This window comes from Artemia sp. Qi Xiang Cuo, chromosome 15 (genome assembly GCF_049724085.1).
Source record: "Artemia sp. Qi Xiang Cuo chromosome 15, ASM4972408v1, whole genome shotgun sequence".
Taxonomy (NCBI): Eukaryota; Metazoa; Arthropoda; class Branchiopoda; order Anostraca; family Artemiidae; genus Artemia; species Artemia sp. Qi Xiang Cuo.
Window position 1 is genome coordinate 49,386,849 of NC_142808.1, and position 18,557 is coordinate 49,405,405.

Here is an 18,557-nt window from a genome sequence, read left to right on the forward strand (position 1 = left end):
GAAATAAAAGATTAATTGAAATGTGGCGGGGTTTTTCTTTTTGTTTTTTTTATAATTTAGTGTCATTTTTAGCCCATACTTTAGCCCGCTAATTTAGAAGCACAATAGCGCTGCCTAAGTGAAGAACGGTGTTGGCACAAACCATTATTTTTTTTTAATTTCTTTCTTTGTTTCTTCCTTTCAGACCAGGACACTTTGTATCGAAGGAGTTGTCGTAAATACTTCGAAAAGGGCTCATTCGATTGGAAATTGGAAGGGCTTGTGTCCTTTTTAATAGCCAAAAGTAATTGGAAGCCAACTGACATCCCCTTCCATACCCACAATTTCCCCAAACATATTCAATCAAAATTTTGAGATAGCCACTTTGTTCAACGCTGTAAAATCTGGAAATTATATCTTTTAGAAGGACACTCCTCCCACAGCATTCAGAGCAAGGGTTCTAAATTATGCCCTGGGGACATATAAGGTTCTAATAGAAAGCGATGCCATAGAAACTTCAACCTTCCCAGAGTCTCAGGCAAGTGACCCTAAATTTGAAAAAGTGGAAACTGGCTCTGATTTTCTAAAATGAGCTGAGACAATGAATAGATACTATTGGGAAAGTGAATGGAGACGCTAGGCATCCGTGAACAAGTGCTAAATTGAGAGAGGAATTAGGGACAATATTTGGGGGTGCCCACCCGCCCAGAGTCTCGGCCAAGTGACCCAAAAATTTAAAAAATGTGTGAAAATTCAAATTTTTTTCACAATGTGGGGCTAAGCTTAGGCAACGAATAGGTACTATTTGAAAGATAAAGATGGCTTTAAACGATTGTTTTGCCTGTTATTTCAAGCAAATTTATGGTCCTATTTCAATTTTAAATTCTTGGTCAACCTTCTTAAGACCATAGGCGGGTGTGCCTTGTTTGCCTCTTTTTTAAATTCTTGATCAGCATGCCTAAGACTCTAGGCAGGCACGTCTTTCCAAAAACTAACCTGACAAGTATGTGTCCAATAAGAGAGTCATTCATACTCCTGCCATTTACCCGTGCCCCATCCATTTAAACATTTGCCTCTCAATTACTTGGACTATCTGTCTTGGCTTTTCTCTGTCTACAATTACCCAGCCCAGTCTTGATGCAACCTATGCAACCTATTGCCCAAAATACTTGATAACTTCAATTCAACGCTTCCGTGCACGCACGTAAGCTAACCTAACCTAACCTATGGTTTTGATATTTCCGAGGTGCTTTCCCACTGGCACTGCTGACATCTATAACTTGTCTAACCTAAATTCAACATAGCGACGCATGAAGTCAAAATGAATAGAACTTGGATTTTATGACTGTTATCTGATGTATCCGATAAAAACTTTGAAAACGAATTTATTCTTTCTGGTACTTAGATTTGTCAATTTTTTTCGATGTATCTGACAATTGATGTTGATAATGCATTTAAGGGATTTTGATAAAGCATTTATTCACTCGGATACTTAGATTTTGTCGATTTTATCCCATGTATCTGAGAAAAGGATGTTTATATAGAATTTAATAACTCTGATACATAGATTTTGTCAAGTTTATCCCAAAGTATTCGAGAAAGGGATGTTGATATATAAATTAAACAATCTGAGACTTAGATTTTTCAATTTTATCCGATATAGCCGACAAATGATATTGATGATGCATTTCAAGGATGTTGATAAAGCATTTATTCACTCTAATACTTAGATTTTGTCAATTTAACCCATGTATCTGAGAAAGGGATGTTGATATGGAATTTAATCACTCTGATATATAGATTCTGTCAGTTTTATCTGACATATCCAACAAAGGATGTTGATAATGAATTTAGATTTTGTCAATTTTATTCAATATATCCGACAAAGGATGCTGAAAGCATTCATTCACTCTGATATTTAGATTTTGTTAATTATAATTGTTGTAACTGATAAAAGATGTTGATAAAAAATAAATTAGTCGCTCTGATACTTAGATTTTGTCAATTTTATTCCATGTAACCGAGAAAGGGATGTTGATATGGAAGTTAATCAATCTGATACTTAGATTCTGTCAGTTTTATCCGACATATCCGACAAAAGAAGTTGATAATGAATTTAGATTTTGTCAATTTTATTCAACATATCTGACAAAGGATGCTGAAAAAGCATTTATTCACTCTGATATTTAGATTTTGTTAATTATAATTGTTGGAGCTGATAAAAAATGCTTACAAAAAATAAATTATTCACTCTGATGCTTAGATTTTGTCAATTTTATCCCATGTACTCGAGAAAGGGATGTTGATATAGAATTCAATCAATCTGATACTTAGATTTTGTCAATTTTATCCCATGTACCCGAGAAAGGGATGATGATATAGCATTTAATCAATCTGATACTTAGATTTTGTCAATTTTATCCGACATAGTCGACAAATGATGTTGAAAATGCATTTAAAGGATGTTTATAAAGAATTTATTCACTCTGATACTTAGATTTTGTCAATTTCATCCCATGTATCCGAGAAAATTATGTTGGTATGGAATTTAATCACTCTGATACTTAGATTTTATCAATTTTATCCGACATATCTGACAACGGATGTTGATAATGAATTTATTCACTTTGACACTTATATTGTGTCAATTTTATCCGATATAACTGACAAAGGATGTTGATAAAAAAAATATTCCCTCTATCACTTCGATTTTGTCAATTTTCATCTATGTATCCGAGAAAAAGATGTTGATGTAGAATTTAATCACACTGATACTTAGATTTTGTCAATTTTATCCGACATATCGAATAAAGGATGTTGTTAAAGCATTTATTCATTCTGATATTTAGATTTGTCAATTTTTTTTCGATGTATCTGACAAAGGATGTTTAAAAAAAAAAGGTTGTTCACTCTGGCATTTACATTTTATCAATTTTTATTCGATGTATCTGGCAAAGGATGTTGATAAAAAATTATTCACTCTGATACATAGATTTTGTCAATTTGTTTTGATGTATCTGACAAAGGATGTTGAAAAAAAATTATTCACTGACACTTATATTTTATCAATTTTATTCGATGTATCTGGCAAAGGATGTTCATAAAAAAAATTATTCACTCTGATACTTAGATTTTGTCAATTTTATACAACATTAGATAAAGGATGTTGTTAAAGCATTTATTCATCTAAAATTTATATTTTGTCAATTTTATTTGATGTATTTGACAAAGGATGTTGATAAAAAAAAATTATTCACTCTGGCACTTATATTTTATCAATTTTATTCGATGTATCTGGCAAAGGATTTTGTTAAAAAAAATTATTCACTCTGATACTTAGATTTTGTCAATTTTATCCGACATATCCGACAAAGGATGTTGATAATGGATTTTATTCACTCTGATACTTAGATGTTATATATTTTATCCGCTGTATCTGGAAAAGGATATTGATAAAAAAATATATTCCCTCTGACACTTAGAATTTGTAAATTTTATACTTTGTATCCGAGAAAAAGATTCTGATATATAATTTACTCACTCAGATACTTATATTTTGTAAATTTTAGCCGACATTCGATAAGGTATATTGTTAAAACATTTATTTATTCTGAAAATTAGGTTCTGTCAGTTTTATTTGATATATCTGACAAAGGATGTGGATAAAAAAAACTATTCACTCTGATACTTAGATTCTGTCAATTTTATCCAATGTATCTGACAAAAGATGTTGATAAAAAATATTTATTCACTCTAACACTTAGATTTTGTCAACTTTTTCCTATGTATCCGAGAAATGGATGTTGATATAGAATTTAATGACTCCTATACTTAGATTTTGTGAAATTGCTGTATTGTCTGTCTAGGAAGCGACATCAATCGATAATGAATGTCAATAATTAATTTGTTCAATATTTTTTCATAATTTCCTGAATTAAATTTCTGTATTGTGTATCCAAGAGGTGAATTCAAGAAAGATTTTGTTACTTACTTACTTACAAACTTACTTACAATTTTTTTTTCATAATGACATATCCAACAACTGATGTTTATAAATAACTTATTCATTCTGATAGTATTTTCGTGTTTTTTGCAAGCCATTCGTACTATACCTTAAACGCATTCAGATATTTCCTTGATAAAAAAAAATTTCCGACATATTCGACAAATGATGTTGATAAAGCATTTATTCACTCTCATACTTAGATTTTGTAAATTTTAACAGACGTATCTGACAGATGATTTTGATAAAAAAAATTATTCACTCTAACACTTAGATTTTGTCAATTATATTCGATGTATCTGACAAAAGATGTTGAGAAAAAAAATTATTCACTCTAACACTTAGATTTAGTCAATTTTATCTGACATGTCAATTTTAACTGACATGTCCGACAAATGATGTTGATAATGCATTTATTCACTCTGGTACTTAGATTTTGTCACTTTCATCCGATATATTCGACAAAGGATGCTGATAAAGCATTTATTCACTCTGACACTTAGATTTTGTAAATTATATTCGATGTATGTGACAATAGATGTTGGTATAAGAAAATTTATTCACTCTGACGCTTAGAGTTTTTCAATTTTATTCCATATATTCGAGAAGGGGTTGTCTATATAGAATTTAATCACTCTGATACTTAGATTTTGTCAATTTTCTCCCATTGATTCGAGAAAGGGTTGTTGATATAGAATTTAATCAATCTGATACATAGATTTGGTCAAATTTATACGACATACTTGATAAATGATGTTGATAATGCATTTAGAGGATGTTGATAAAGCATTTATTCACTCTGATACTTAGATTTTATCAATTTTATTCCATGTATCCGAGAAAGGAATGTTGATATAGAATTTAATCACTCTGATACTTAGATTTTATCCGAGATATCCAACAAAGGATGCTGATAAAGCATTTAATCACTCTGATACTTAGATTTTGTTAATTTTATCCGTCATATCCGACAAATTATGTTGATAAAGCATTTATTCAATCTGATACTTAGATTTTGTCAATTTTATCCAGCATATCCGACAAAGGATGCACATTTTGAATCTGTTCCATAAAATAGTTTACCATGTTCTCTCTTAATATTGTAGTTATTGTCTTCTCTTAGTTCGTAATCAGTAGATTAATCATTATTCCATTTTGAGTCATACACAATTTTTACTGGTGTGTCATCGACAGGCTCAATATACTTTTCCTCTTTGGTTTTATTTGGTTCATTGACTGTTTGATCAATGGCAGTAACGTTTGCTGGTACTTTGTTTTTCATCGATTCATCTTTATATTTCATAGTGATATTTTCTACCAATGCCCTTTTTATTTTTCTGGCAATTTCATTGTCTATTATCACATTTAAACATGTAAAAGTTTTGGCACGTAGACAAGATATGGTTTATGATATTAGTAGAAGAGTAGGCCTTTCTTTTTTGATCTTCCGTTGAATGCTAATACCCGAAAGTTGATGATAGGATGTATCAGCAGGTAATGTGTTACCTGCAACAGTAGCGAGGAGTTGTCATCTAACATCAACGATTATTTTTATGTTGGCATTCTCTTTGAGTGAAAGTATCTCTGGAGATCTCAATCTTGCATATCCACCAACATAAGACTTGAATTTTTTCGGTACTCCAAAGAAATTTAATTCCTTACTGTCATGACAATGCATGCATACATTTCCAATAGTGCTACCCCTTGTACTTTTTACATGCAATAAACTAGGTAGTGTCGATAACCCGCCATAAAGTATCAGTGGGAAAGCCGCATCGTGTCTCTTAGTAAGCATAGAGTACAATTGTTTGGGCCGTAAGCATATTTTATGTCATTTTAAGATACGTAAAAAAAAGTTGAATAATTTCGAAATAATTTCATTACCCAAATTCACCTTTTCATCTTCACTTGTTCCTAGCCTTAGTGACTTAGTCTTTTTAACATTAATTTTTAAACCTATTCTAGCCCCCTGAACTCACGAAACCTCTAAAATTTTATTCATTTTGCTCACACTTTCATCTAGGATGCTTTAATCATCAGCATAATCTAAGTCCTGGAGATTTTTTCTTCCCCTTTTGATTCCATGTTTTCCCATTGCCTTTCCTGTCCTCCTAAAGTCAAAGTCCATCAAAATAATCCATATAAAGGGGGATAGAACACAACCCTGCTTAACTCCTGATTTAATACAAAACCAGCTACAAACCTCATTTCCTACCTTAACTACAGCAGTGTTTTTCTCGCACATACCACTAATCACTTTAATGTGTTTGTCTGGTATACCATACAAGGATAAAACCTTTACTAAAACTCTTCTATCAACAAAATTGAACTAATGTATAAGACTGAGGAATAATGGTGTTTGTAAACTCAAACGCTTCTCAATTATATTAACCAAGGAGTAAAAATTTCCTCACTATATTCTCCACCTTTTCTGAAATCACGCTGTTCTTCTGTTAAAGCTTGTCTACGGCATCTCTCAGTCTAAAACGTATCATATTACTAAGTAATTTACTACCTACAGAGACCAGACTAATCCCTCGATAATTACCACACTCGCTTTTATGACCTTTCTTATAAAGTGGCTTAATTAAGGTTTTCCTAAAATCGTTAGGTACTTCCCCTTTTTCAAAAATCATATTCATAATCTTCAGTAACTTATTTCTAACCTCAGAGTCACCATATTTAAGGAACTCATTTACCAACCTATCAGCACCTGGAGCCTTATTATTTTTTAGTCCTTAGTAGATTGTATATATGGAATTCTATGGAAGCTATAGGAAAACATTTCTATGGAAGCTCTACACCTTTTTAAAGAGAGTGAGTATCCTCTCACAAGAATATACACTACAGTTTGACATGCACATTGCAAAAAGCGAGCAAACCTATAAAGTGGTCAAACACGTTTTGAAACTATAATCGAGATTATATAACTCAACCTGACTGTTTTTTGCTATTGATATAAATTGCACAAGGAATTTCACAAGAATATACACTACAGTTTGAAGTGCACATTTTAAAAATCGATCAAAGCTATAAAGTGGTCAAACATGTTTTGAGATTATAGTCGAGATTGTATAACACAAGCAGACTTATTATTGCTATTGATATAAATTGCACAAGGAATTTCACAAGAATATACAGTACAATTTGACGTGCACATTTTAAAAAGCGAGATATTTATTATAAATTTGGAACAATATCAATCTATGGAAATGGTTTACAATGATAAAATGGTCTTATGACTTGACTTAGCTTTACTTCTTCGATGTGTTCTGTATATACACAAGTGATGTTTGAACAGTGTTGTCAATTTAAAATAAAGTCTAACGTTATATTATACTAAAAAGTTGAAACTAAGAGAGATGTAGATGGCAAAAAAACAATTTTAATAATGGATAGCTTTACTTCTTTGATGTGTTCTTTATAATATACAAGTGGCGTTTTAAAAGTGTTGTCAGTTTAAAATAGAGTCTAATGTTATAGTATAATAGAAAGTTGACACTAGTCTAGTTGTATGTGGAAAGAAAAGAATTTGAATGATGGAGTACGTAGAATAAATTAGGAAGCATTGCAAATCATTTTTTATGTTGTTTGTGAGAACGAATTGTTAATAACACTACGCCTTAGCAACAATCACCAGTAGAGACCTCAACGTCCCCACGGTCACCGATCCCCAACCTCGAAGGTCACCCGCCTCCCCTCCAAATTTTTGGCCCCCTCCCCCCATTTTTTTTGAATTTTTTTTTTTACTTTTTTTTATTATTTTTCTTAACATGAATTATTTTTTCAACTTTTTTTTACATGTCTTCGAATGAAATGAAACACTTAAAAAAAATCACATTTAATATTTTCCAAACTCAAAATGAGAATGGTATCGACAGTTTCGTCATGACCTTTACTATTAGAAAAATAATGTTTGTAGTAGCACTTTTTTTTACTGGACTAAATATATATATATATATATATATATATATATATATATATATATATATATATATATATATATATATATATATATATATATATATATATATATATATATATATATATATATATATATATATATATATATATATATATATATATATATATATATATATATATATATATATATATATATATATATATATATATATATATATATATATATATATATATATATATATATATATATATATATATATATATATATATATATATATATATATATATATATATATATATATATATATATATATATATATATATATATGAATAAATGAATGGTTTTTATTTCCCATCATAAATAACACAAGGTTACACAACGGAGTAATGAAAAAAAGAAAAAAAAAGAGAAAAAGAAAACGCAATAAGAGAAACAACAAGACTTCAATAACAATCTATATACAGCATACTAAACTCGTAATCAAATTAGCCTACGATAGCTCGGTACATATCATGATCAGGATTGAGCGAACGCCAAAATCGGACGATTCGCTCAGTAGCTACAGTAGTCGGGTCCGCAACGCTGTAATTTTTCGAAACTCTTAAATTTCTCTCCCATGGCGCAACACTTAACAGATATTTTGCATACTTATAGTAAACCCTACGGACTGAGCGCTTATCTGATTCGGTGAAAAGAGACCAAAACGGCGAGAGTGACAGAACATGCGGGATAACGAACACGGAATAAAGCCTTCCGAGTATATGGCGGTTATACATACGTTTGCAGGGTAGGAGTAGTCCGTATGCTTTGCGTGCCTTTTTCTGAAAAATGCTCAACCAGTGCTTCACGAGTAGACCGCAGATCTGAAGCGATCGGCAGTCCATATATATATATATATATATATATATATATAAAAAAATATATATATATATATATATATATATATATATATATATATATATATATATATATATATATATATAAATATATATATATATATATATATATATATATATATATATATATATATATATATATATATATATATATATATATATATATATATATATATATATATATATATATATATATATATATATATATATATGTATATATATCAATATCTGAAGTAAAAAATAACAGTTTGATGCTGCGCTGTGCAGCATCAAATCATGCAATCATGTTGATTGTGTAGAAATGTAAAGCAAATATCCCTTCTTTCTAGGGAGAAAAATAGGGAGAATTCAGACGTAAGACATAGGGAATTTAAGGGAAAATTGATATAAAAATAGGGAAAATTTGAAATCGAAAAGTGGAAGCACTGGACAAAACCTATCCTCTCCAAACAAAAAAAGTGACCCTTTGTCCGCGTCTCCGGAGACGATTCCATACCTATGCGAACCTGGGGGACACAATCACAAGTTCTGTAGGTGATTATACTTGTTCCGTAAAAGCTGTATTAAATTTAATTTATTGGCTTGGAGCGATTAAGTAGTACAACATTTCCCCTCTAGAGCCGCTGAGGCACGCGGAGTCACTTTTGAAGAGTTTTTTCAGTATGTTTTTATACTTTGTGTTACATCAAAAAATAGATAATATTATAAGTATTAACATGGGCAGGGTTGCTAACTTTTTGTTCAATGAATATGTCCCTTGAGCACACAAAAATGTGTCCTTTTCAGCCAAATTATGTCCATATTTTGTTTATGATATTGTTCATCTTGAAATCTCAGAAACTAGTTTTTTTTTTCCAATTTTTAAACCTCTTTCAAAGTGGTCAGTTAACATCGAATATAACGAAAAAGATTCATTTAGTTCATCCATAAAAAATGAACTAGTCAGAAAGCACAAAAGTCATGAAAACATATAAACAGTAAGAAACTAATTGTCGGAGTATAAGGCTCATCTTCCTACGAGAGTTATGCTTGACAGGTATGGTGGGCATGAGGGTCAGCATTTTCACTTCTTTTGGTAGCTTTTTGCCAATCAGAGTATTTCTTGCGCATATCATAAGGTACAATCCAGGAGTCAACCGACGTTGCGGAACGCTAGGTAAGCTGGACTTCCCTTGAACCAGGGGGTGACATCCCCAAAGGCACAATTAATGGACTTTTTAACAAGGCGGAACAAACTAGCTGACTACAAATTCTGATAGGATGCCTGTTGGCGGACCGGATAGGCGCGGGGGGGGGGTTGCCCACCTATAAATTTTTTATCTTATACAGGGCAAAAAAATTCAAAAAAATGAGCCCCATCTGAAGTATATACGACTACCCAGTCCATTTTCACTTCTTTTGGTAGCTTTTTTCCAATCAGAGTATTTCTTGCGCATATCATAAGGTACAATCCAGGAGTCAAGCGACGTTGCGGAACGCTAGGTAAGCTGGACTTCCCTTGAACCAAGGGGTTGACATCACCAAAGGCATAATTACTGGACCTTTGAACAATGTGGAGCAAAATAGATGTCTACAAATTCTGATTAGATGCTTGTTTTCGGAACTGATAGGCGCGGGGGGGGGGTTGCCCTCACATAACTTTTTTATCTTATAAAGGAGACAAAACTTCAAAAAAATGAGCCCTATCTAAAGTATATACGACTACCCATTCCATAAACCTTATATGCCCCTGGGGCATAACTTACAACCCTTGTCCCAGGGCTCTTATGGGTTGTGTAAACGCTGAGGGTATTTTTGTATGTTCTTTGGACCATTTTTAACAAAATTTATATCTCAAAATGTCCGTTGGATGCATCTAGGGAAAACAATACGTGTGTGGAGGGGGGTGGCTCCGCCCCTCTTCACCAAGGGTGGAGGGGTGTGTGCTTACCCTAAGTGTGGCACGGCCCTTGTGTTTCAAGAATCGTTCTTGAAAAAAATAGACAAAAGGTGTAATATTATCAGACAGAGGGGGGTATTGAGGAGCGGGGAGCTTACCTCTTATACAGACCAATTGTTGTACATTCTAAGTTCAAATGTCACCCCTTGCTTTAGGTGGAAAAAAACTAGTTTTGTATTTATTTCTGATCGTTTTTCAGATACTCCCAGGAAATTCATCCCCTCTGTGGAAGATTTCCGCACAGAAAATTCCTTTATATAAAGGTCATCCCATTTAAAACATTTCCGCTGGGAAATTACCCCCGGACAAGTCCATCTCTGCTGCAAATCCTTCCAAGAAAATTTATCGCCTACAATTCTACGTGAAAAATACGCGTTTCCACATTTTTGTTTGAAGAAAGACTTGTATTCATTTCGTTTCTGATCCTTTTTAAGGTCATTGGAGTATATTCCTGTTCAGAAAACACCCCCCCCCCTAGAACGTTTATCCCACCGAAATTTTCCATGTATAATTTCTCATGGTGATAATTCCCCCATGGAAATTTTTCCCATGGAAAGTCCCCTCTCCCACCAAAAAGATCTCAAGAGAAGTCTAACTCCCCTGAAAACTTTCCCCTGAGAGTTCCCTCAGAGTGTCTCTAAATTTACAATAGGATGAACAACAAGAAAAAAGACAAATCACACACATTCTTTATAAAAATTCTGGCAAATTTCCCCCTTGTGAAATTTCTACTGAAAATCCAAACTCTAGAAAGCTCTATCCCAATGCGAAATTCTACGCATAGATTATCCACCACCAGAAGATCTCCTTCCTCCCTTTGTCAAATGTCGATATACTTCCCTATAACAAATACTATATGTAAACAATGGGCTAATTTCATAACTTGTGGCCTTTCATCTTTGGTTCTGAGGGGCCATGACATCTCCAAAGACATATATATTGTACCTTTCAACAATACTGAATAAAATGGTTATCGCAAAATTTGATCAGAGAACTTTCAGGAAAAAAAATGCGTGAGATGGGAGCTAGTTGTCCTCCAATTTTTTGATCACTTAAAAAGGACACTAGATATTTAAATTTTTGTTTAAACCAGCTCTCTTGCGAAATTCTAGTACCGTTGCTTTCATATTACCATCCCTGGAAAACTCAACAACAACGAATAAACACGAATTTGTGATGCTTCTTATGGCAAACACTTTCAACTTTCATTCTTAAATACAGGAGCTTGAAACTTCTACAATGCAGTGTTGCCAGATTGGGCTAGTTTCCGCCAATTGGGCTAGTAAAATTTCATTTTTGCGGGTAAGATTCCCAAAAACCCGCAACGCGGGTTTTTGGGCTAAAAAACCTTTCATTTTGCTATTTTTGGGCTATATTTACAAAACATGTTTTTTAATTTCGAAATCGACCGAGACACGATGCAAAAGCCAGCGGTCATCATGTCATGTCTGTAGTTGTCATGTAGATTGTCTGTGGCGGAACTGCCGAGCTCCAACGCTCCAACAACTTTCAAAGAAGAACGGAAAGAAAAGACCAGTGAGTAGTGTGTGACTCATTCTCTAGCCAAGAAAGTGATAAATCTTGGAACAAGGGGAGAGGTAGAAAAACTTTTTTTTCCTTTATTGATAGGTAAATTGTACTGACCTGCTGTCCGAGTTGCTGTGTCTGTTATGAGCCAAGATTCTGAAGTAACTTAGCTTAGATAAGATAACCATAGTTAAACCATTAGATAACCATTAGATAAACCATAGATAACCATTCTCCAAAGAGAGTACTCAAACGTAACCTCTGCCATTGTCCAGCCCGTCTGACACCAGTAGGGGCCACTAAATTTTGTTGGTACAGGAAGAGGACAGGGTAAATTTGGAATATAGGACCATAATGAGATAGCTAGGAAATAAACATACCATTCGATTCAGAATTCAATCCTCTATCCGAATATAACAATAAATTCCAGCGGAAATTGATTCTAGAAATTTTGAAAATTCTGGAATTTCCATATTCTGGGATTGGAAAAACCTAGTTTCGGTTTAGTTTTCGGCTCACTCGGTATTCGAGGTCTAGGCCACCCCACCTACAACCCCCTGGCCCGCCCCCGAATCCCTTCGTATCCCCGAAAAGCTTGATTCGTAGAATCTAAGGGATGAGTTTCCGCCGGAAATGATTGCTATATTTGGACACAGCATTGAATTTTGAGTCGAATGGTATGTTTATTTTTTAGCTATCTCATTATGGTCCTATATTCCAAATTAACCGAGGACAGATACCGTGAATCTTATTTGCACTATATCTTCCCAAGGCTGGACCAAAAGTGTAAAATTTTTACACAGCTGAAAATATCTGGTCTGCTTTACCTGCTGTGTGAAAATTATTAATTTCTGGTCAAGCATGAAGGAGATATGGAGCAGATAAGATTCACGGTATCTCTCTTCTTCCTATACCATACTATATTGTACACACAGAAGGACATGTTTATCTGGACTGTGAGCAGAGCATCGTTCGACTGAAAACCATATAGGCTACCTGACCTTAGTTTTTCAGCATTTGCTTAGAGAAGGAACCAGAAAATATTCAGAGTAAATCAGTAAACAGAGGAAAGGCTCAGCTAGACACTAATGTACCAGTATTGAGTTTCTACAGAATTTTTTAAGATTCATAATAGCAAAATGGACATTGCAAAACTTGTGTTTTGATGGTTGCTTGTTGCTTTTATGTTACCTTACTTCTGCTTAACTCCAGCATCTGGTAAAATAGGAAAAGAGGTTTTAAAGATAAATTAAAGTTTTTTTGTTGATTGCTTCAGTTTGGATTCCTCAATTTCCTTCCCTTTAAATGAGCAGAACAGCTCTTAGCTTGAAATACTTGATGGTTATGGTTACACGAAAGTAGCATAGGGTAAAGGAGCTGGGAGTCGGCCAGGTCAGAGTATTCGTAAAATAAAAAAAATGAAAATTTATTAAAAATTTTTCAAAACACATCGTGAGTTGTTTTTTTTTTATGCCAGAATATAATCAGGGGTTCTTGCCCAACAGTAAAAAAAAAAAAAAAAAAAAAAATTATTAAAAGATATATGTCTAATATTTTGTCTTTGTTTCGGTCTGGATACAATGAAATGGCCGTCTACCAGCTCCGTTACCCTAATGGCTATACAAAAACTATATAATTCCTCTTTCTGGCTTACTAAAAATCAGAGTGAAATGGTTTATGGTTATAAAGAACCCTCATACTAAAAATGGGTGACAATTTGTTTATTTTGGTGTAATTGCCAATTTTTTAATAATAATTGCCAACTTGCTAGCTGGTTAGATTGACAATGATGTTGATGGGGTATGTTTTGGATTATCAGACAATATGCCAAATTAAATTATACTTCATGTAAAACTATAACTGTCAGAAGCTTAATATTCTTGAGTGCATGGGACAATCAGAAAAATTCAGTTGATGCAAATCCCCAGTTAGCTTGATGTGCTTGCTAATTAATAATTTCAGGACTTTCTAGCCAAAACTAAGCTTTAAATGAAAGGGTAAAACCTATTCCTGTTTCATTTAAGACTTTTCTGCAGCAGATAGACACAAAAAGTTGTTCATGCTTTTCCAGCAGTTTGCTTTAGATGGTTAGAACAAGCAGGTGGTTAAAACATCCCTTTTTTCAGATTGTCGCCATGGGAAAATGGGCGAAGTATGCCAAAACATATAATGAAAGGTGGGAGAATGAATTTCCTTGGGTCAAGCAATGCCCAACTGATGAGTCAAAAGCATACTGTACGGCGTGCAGAAAAGAAATTAGGGCTCATCATAATGACCTGTCAGTGCATGCTAGCTCTCAAAAACATAAACTGAAGTCAATGCAACAGGTCCCGTCAAAAGGTTGCAAGACACTTGATGGCCATGTGACAGTTTTAAGTGACAAAGTGAAGAAACACGAGCTTGCCATTGCCTGTCACATTGCTTGCCACTCATCTGTTAGAACGGTAGACCACCTAGGAGAACTGATTAATGTCATTATATCTTCAACTGCTACTTCTGCTGCCAAACCAACAGATCGACTTAGACTACATCGTACGAAATGCAGTGCTTTGATTGTGCATGTGATTGCACCTAGTCTACTAGAAGAAATAGTGCAAGATTGTAATAACAAGTATTCTTTGATATTGGATGAGTCTACAGATGTTGGAACGCACAAATACATGGCTGTATGTATTAGATTCTTTTGCAATAGAAGGAAGAAAATAGTGACACGTTTCCTAGGACTTGTCGAGATTCAAAGTGCTACAGCTGAGAACCTTTATAATGGACTGAAGGACTTCATTGAAAACAAAATTAAATTGAAGCTGGAGAATATTACAGGACTAGGAACTGATGGTGCCAGTAATATGGTTGGACAGAACTGCTCTTTGTTTACTAAACTAAGGGAGCATAATCCTGATCTAGTTTTGATCAAATGCATTTGCCATTCGTTGCACTTGTGCATGTCAGCAGCAGCTAAAGTTTTGCCAACAAACATAGAGTTTTTGCTAAGAGAGACTTATAACTGGTTCAGCAATAGCCCTCTCAGACGGGAGGCTTATCGTCAAATATACTCCTTGATCAATAGTACGGGAAAAGAGCCAAAGAAGATTTTGCAGCTCAGTGGCACTCGTTGGCTCGCCAGAGAGGCTGCCAGTGATATGATTCTTGAGCAGTGGCTTGAGTTGAAGACTCACTTCAAAAGGGCAGCGCAGACTGAGCGATGTTTTACTGCGAACACGCTTTCGATTATTTACGAGGATGATGTGAACTATTTCTTTTTGACATTTCTGCTTCCTATTACAAAAGAATTCACCAGAATGAGCCTCTTATTTCAGCAGACTTCTGTCGACCCAGCCAAGTTGTTCAAAGATTTTGAATCATTTGTTTCTACATTATTCCGTCGTGTAGTGAGAGGGGCCGAAAAACTGACTACCGCTCAGTTGCTAGAAATAGAAATGATAGGAGAAAACTTTTTAGATGTTACACTTGCTGATCTTGGAACCAATTTCCGTCGAATGTTGATAAACTCGAAAGTTCCAGATGAACAAAAGAGTGAACTTAGAAAAAGATGCTATGACTTTCTGAAGAAATTGTGTGAAGAGGTGAAGAAAAGAGTCCCTTCACACATGAAATTGCTTTCAACTGTGGTTTTGTTATCACCAGAGCACTGTCTGAGTCAGACTCGTTGCAGTTTTGATAACCTACCTTTGTCTCTTCTTGTGCCAGTGCCAGATAAAAACTTGCGGAAAGTGGAACTAATAGAAGATCAGTGGAGAAGACTGCTGTCTATCGACTGGACACTGGTGGTTGAGAAAAGTGAATCTCTCAATTCTGAACAATTTTGGGTCGCTGTGTACAATTACACAAATGCAGGGGGAGAATATTGTTTTAGAGAACTCGCCGCCTCTGTACTCAATATTTTGGCACTACCAGTGTCGAACGCGTTTGTTGAACGGGTTTTTAGTATAATGAACTGCGTTAAGACAAAAGTTAGGAATAGAATGGGCCTGAAGCTGCTTTCGGCGATATTATTGATTAGAGGGTGCCTTCATGGGGATGAAAAATGTTGTCAAAATTTCATCCCTTCGAAAGCAATGTTTCAAAGGTTCGACAGCTCTATGTATAAGTGCGAAAAAAGTAATGCTGAAACTGAAGATGAAGACATCGCGGTTTTTGAACTGTTAGATGAGTTTTTTGAGGAGTGATAACCCACAGTTGTGTATTTTTTATGTGGTGCATTTGTTGCTGGATAATATTTTGCTTCTAATTATTTAGACTCAGGGCGTATTTTTAGCTATCATCGGACTCGCGTTAATGATTACGGCTGGACTTCCACCAACTGTCTTCAGTGCAAAAGAATAGAGCCTCATGGCTAGAATAGAGCCTCATGTATTGGATTTCCTTGTATTTCGTAAGTTTTAACCCAGATTAACAATAAAACTTTCTGTAATTGTGGTTTCAGTCTGATTTTCTTTTATTCTAGGTTTTAAAATATCGGATAAAGATTGAATGCCTAACAATACATAATAATTAAGTATATACGCTCCATGGATTAAATGGGTTGATAGAGTGAAGTTGAAACTTAAAACGAACAAAGTTATTACCCCTCTACTTGTGCCGTCATAGATTGACTAGCACTGTACTGAAAGCAAAAAAAAATGGAAGAAAGGTTGTTCTCTCACTTCTAGAAAAAAAACAGCCACTTAATGGGCTTTACCTATTATCGATTATCGCCCCTGAGCCTCTGGAGCATATTTATTCTGTAAATTCGCCAGTGATATGCTAAAAACTTGGAACAAAACAGTGCAGATGTGACTTTTCTGTTTGATACTAGGTATTCTTTTAAGCTCACATAACATTGTTTTTCAATGATATCATGGTATGTATAAAATAAACCAAGTGTCTAAAGAATACATTGCCTTTTTGTTTTCAGGGAAGCACTTGTCAATTTTACGACGTCATACGTAGAAGATTTGTTATTTTTGTTCGCTCACAGAGCTCTTTTTTGCTTTTGACCTATCCTTAAGTTTAGGTTATCTGATATGCCAATTGTATCTCTCCTCGTTTTACCCATAACAGCGCTATAATAGGGTTATAATAGCGTTCGCTATTTTTGGGCTAGTGATTGCTCCTCTTTGGGCTATACGTTATGCTAAAAACCTGGCAACACTGCTACAATGGGGTGGCTCAAAATCTAACTTATACCACACAATTAGTAAGAAGAAAACAGTGGATGTTTAATATAAAGAAAAGGCATAGTTATGTTCCGTCTCCCATCAGTGCTGAATAAGCTTCTGAACGAGAAGTGGGAGTATCCACTTCTTATCACTTGAAGCTTTTCAAAAATTATTTATTACGATTAAATTATCAGAAAGTATTAAATACATGAAATCTTATGCTGTCATAGAATTATAGGAAACAGTCAAAATAAATTCTTATTTATTTATCAACATACAGGAGCTGTTTTTAAGTTATTTTAAATGAAAAAATTTCTATTATAATTTTCCATTTTTCAAAAAATATTAATCATAACACTAAAATTGATTTTGTACCGTAGCTCAATAGAAAAAAATCTAAATATGATATTTAGTCTAAAAATTGATTCCCCTGCGAGGGACTAGAGACTCAACAGAATAGAATTGTAAAATAGCCAAAATAACATTCTTTCGTGTTCTTTCATATTGTAAACTAAGAATTTTATTGGTTGATTTTTTTTTTAATATATTCCTAGGGTTATATCCCGGACCATCAGGGGGGTGGGTGTATTTTCAGAAAAGGAGCCATGATATTTGGAAATAGTACAAAATAAATAATTTAAAGGTACTGCTTGTGTGTTTAGCATGTTTTCTTCAGAAAAGGACAATCACTAAATATTTAGCTTTAGAAAACAGTCTTGTAGTTGTATAGGGTAGGCTTAGAGTTTACTTAAAAAATGATTTATAGGAGCCACACAGGCTGGACTGGGGCCCCAACCCCCTGAAAACGTAAATTTTTCGGCATTTCTTTATTATATTATAGGTTTTTTATTATTCCCCTTTGTTTTTTTAATTAAATCATTTCCAGTTCAATTTTATTGACTCACTGATCTTTTGGTTCCATCTTCCTTTTATTTCTTTGTCACACAATTTTTGTTTAATTTGTGAACTATTTTTCAACCTCTTCCGAATGTTCAGTTACTTCCCACTTTCATTAGTAAAGCACAGGCACGTACGCAGGAATTTGATAAACCCCAAAAAACAATAGTTTAAATATTGTAAACGCAATGACAAACCCCGCTTTGCGATCCAATTCTCTACTGACAGATAC